Genomic DNA, 3,689 nt, shown 5'->3' with positions numbered 1-3,689 from the left:
ACGTTGTGAGTGTGTAGAGGAAGGGGCCTTGGGAGAGGGAGGCAGCAGCAGCACCTGGAGGAGGCAGCAGGTGGGGGATGTGTCTGCAGAGGGGGTCAGCCAGTGAGCTCCCCAGAGACATGCGCTCTGGCTCTGCCTCTCCTCGCTGCTTTGTCACCTCAGGCATTTGTCTAAAGTCTGTCCTTTCAGTGTTGTCAAAGGTAAACTACCACAGACTGGGGGCTTCAAAAACAGAAGTTTATTCTCTCATAGGCCTGGAGGCCAGAAGTCCAAGGTTAAGCTGTTGGTGGTATTGGTGCCTTCAGAGGCTGTGAGGGGGTGTCTGGTCCCAGCCCCTTCCCCTGCTGCTTGTGGTCTGCTGGCAATCCTTGGTGGTCCTTGGCTTGTGGAAGCATCACGCGGACATCTGTCTTCATCTTCACAGAGCGCTCTCCCCATGAATGTGTCTGTCTCCAAATCTCCCCATTTTATAAGGACACAGTCATACTGGATTAGGGCCCATCTTAATGACTTCATTTTAATTTGATTACCTCTGAAAAGACCTTCTTTCCAAATAAGGTCACATGTTGAAGTTCTGGGGTTAAGACTTCAACCTCTGTTATTTGGGGAGGATAAAATTTAACCTGTAACCACTGGGAATAAACATGTTACTATCACCATCCTCTTTATTATCATTTCTACCCATTTTGGAACATGAGGTACCTGACTCGGCAGAACATGATCTTACGAACCCTCCCCCGAACACCGTGCAGTGGACGGTATTGACCTTATTTTAGCGAGAAGAGTCAAAGGAGCGGGACTGGGCTCGTGAAGAGAACCAAATGGTGGAGGCTCACCTAATGCATGTCTGACTGTGTTATCCAACACGCTCCCATGAAGGATGGGCAGAGTCTGAGCTTGGAAAGCACTTTCAGGCCTCAGAGATCGTATTTTTCTGTAAGGCTAGAGTGAAAGGCTTTTTTGGCTTTGCCATTCTCAAGAAAATGGAGCTCTGCAGGACTCACAGGAAAGGTATGCACGTATTGAATTAGTAACAGGATCCTGAAGTACCAGCTGTCTTTCTTTATTCATAGCTTTTCAGAGCCGGAGGTACAGTGCAGTGCAGGAGGAGGAGGAGGTAAGAGGAGGACAGGAGGTTGTGTAATTCTTATAGGAAGAAAGCCAAAAAGAAAAGGAAAAATGCAAGCAGCAAACCCACACAGGCGACTTTAAGGAAAAGAGATGAATGTTCCACTGTGTCCCGAAATGGTCATGGAGCACAGGGCTAGAGGAGCTGTTGCCTTTTGCAGTTTTGCTGGAGGCGAGATCTCGACTTCATAAATTATCAGCAACTCTGCTCAGCTCAGCTCAGCTGTGTTCAAGAAACATGTACCGAGAAGCTGTTTAGGCTGCTTGCTCCCGTAGACAGTCCCTGCTCTGTGGTCGCTGGGAGTCTGTGGGCGCCCCAGACCTACAAAGCCATCACCTTGGAACCAAGTGCAAAAGAAAGCAGAGGAGCAGAAAGAAAGCTGAGGGGAGGCTCTGGAGCAAGGTTGAGGATGGGGTGGAGTCAAGGAAGGCTTCTTGGAGGTGGCAACAGCTGGATATTCAGAGTTGAGTATGGAGTTGCTAGGTAAAGTGAGGAAGGCAAGAGCATGAGCAAAGGCACACACGTGTAGAACCACACACACGTTGACCAGCATGCACGAATATTCTAATTTGGGCTAAATGTGCCCCTTCTGGTGAGGTGAATAATGCCAAGCTTCTCTTCAAGGGTTAGGAGAGCACACCTTTCCAGCTTCTTCCACTAGAATCTCCCAGGGACAGAAATATAACACAATCATGTTTTGGCTCAGTTGGCTTAGAGTTGCCAAATATACACTCAGCTTGATATGAATCAGAAAAATCAAAGCACTTTAAGGAAAGGATTAATTATTAAGAGTATATCTACTAAAGCTTAGCACTTAGGAACTAGCTACAAATTGGCTCTGAATAGAGCAGGGAAGAGATTCTGGACATATTCATTGGGTTCTTGTTCCCTAACATCTCACGTTGGTCAGCATTGGCTGACCCAGGTAACAGAAAGAGAAGTTCACATAACCCCTGCTAACTATTAAAATTTTTCCATTACCTTCCCTTGAGATCACCCAAAGATTAGCCAAACATTAGGGAACACATCCTGCTGTTGCAAGTTTTATGTACTGTGTCTTCCTGCTGGTAAAATGATGCTTAGTTTGTAAAAGTAGCAAGGGGCAGAAATTCAGAAAACGAATCTGTTGTTATTATAAATATACTCCCCTCCACCATATTATGCTAACAGAGATATCAGATAAAAGAGCCACATCACAGAGATACATTTTTTCTTTCTTGGAACAAAAGCCTGTTTTCTTTGTAATGTTAATCCTAATGTGGCTTTTAGAAGAAAATTAAATATTGATGAACCTTTTAGAAAATCTGTGGAATATACTGTGTCTTACTTCATTATAAAAACTTTTAAAGAAACTGATGATTATTCTTTCAAAATTGCTTTTCTGACCATAAACACTTCAATGTCTACCGAAATGAATTTTTTTATTATAAAATTATAGATCCATAAGGGAACTCATCTTTAAGGTGGGGGCTTCAAAATTTAAGTCTTATATATTTTTTTCATTTAAAAAAAAATACAGGCGGCACCTGGGTGGCTCAGTGGGTTAAGCCTCTGCCTTCAGCTCAGGTCATGATCTCAGGGTCCTGGGATCGAGCCCCGCATAGGGCTCTCTGCTCAGTGGAGAGCCTGCTTCCCTTCCTCTCTCTGCCTGCCTCTCTGTTTACTTGTGATCTATGTCTATGAAATAAATAAATAAAATCTTTAAAAAAATAAAATAAAAATAAAAATATACGGAATGCCTCATAAATTTACGTGTCGTCCTTGTGTGGGGGTTTGTGCTCATCTTCCCTGAGAAGATTCCCTGAATCGTTCCAATTTCAGTGTATGTGCCCCTGCACCAAGCACTTGTCTTGTATTGTTTTTAAGGCAGCACATTTTTGAGGACATGGCTTTCCATCCATTGCAAGTATGCTGTGTGTCATTCAAGAAAAGCAGAAGCCACTTCAAGCCTTCAAAGCAGGAGGGAGTTGGGGTGCCTGGGTGGCTCAGTGGGTTAAAGCCTCTGCCTTTGGCTCAAGTCATGATCCCAGGGCCCTGGGATTGAGCCCCGCAATCATGATCCCAGGGCCCTGGGATTGAGCCCCGCATCGGCCTCTCTGCTCAGCAGGGAGCCTGCTTCCTCCTTTTTCTTTGCCTACTTGTGATCTCTGTCAAATAAATAAATAAAATCTTAAAAGAAAAGAAAAGAAAAGCACCTGAGAGTAGGAGAGTTCATTTGTTTAAGAAGGAGTTATAATCCAAGGTCCCGTGTGTCAAAAATAATATGACCTAATTCTGAGCTTACTTACCTGGGAGATACTAGGTGAATCTTCCTGTCGCTAAGACCAGCAAACCTCTAACATCGACCACACCAGAGACCTGGACTATAGTTCATCGTCTACTGCATTTGTGTCCACAGACTGCTCTTTAAGAAGACTGTTAGTGATCTTTTTTTTTTTTTTTTAAGATTTTATTTATTTCCTTGACAGGCAGAGATCACAAGTATGCGGAGAGGCAGGCAGAGAGAGGAGGAAGCAGGCTCCCCGCTGAGCAGAGAGCCCAATGCAGGGCTTGATCCCAG

At 44.5% G+C, this 3,689-nt stretch overlaps 1 pseudogene; it reads right to left on the bottom strand.

Moving 5' to 3' along the window:
- Window positions 1–2,853: 2,853 nt before the first annotated feature.
- On the bottom strand, window positions 2,854–2,974 carry LOC125110166 (uncharacterized; annotated as a pseudogene).
- Window positions 2,975–3,689: the final 715 nt, after the last annotated feature.

The sequence above is a fragment of the Lutra lutra genome, chromosome 9 (assembly GCF_902655055.1).
Source record: "Lutra lutra chromosome 9, mLutLut1.2, whole genome shotgun sequence".
In the NCBI taxonomy this organism is placed as follows: Eukaryota; Metazoa; Chordata; class Mammalia; order Carnivora; family Mustelidae; genus Lutra; species Lutra lutra.
Note: the sequence above shows the minus strand (reverse complement) of the source record. Positions and strands in the feature narration are given on the sequence as shown.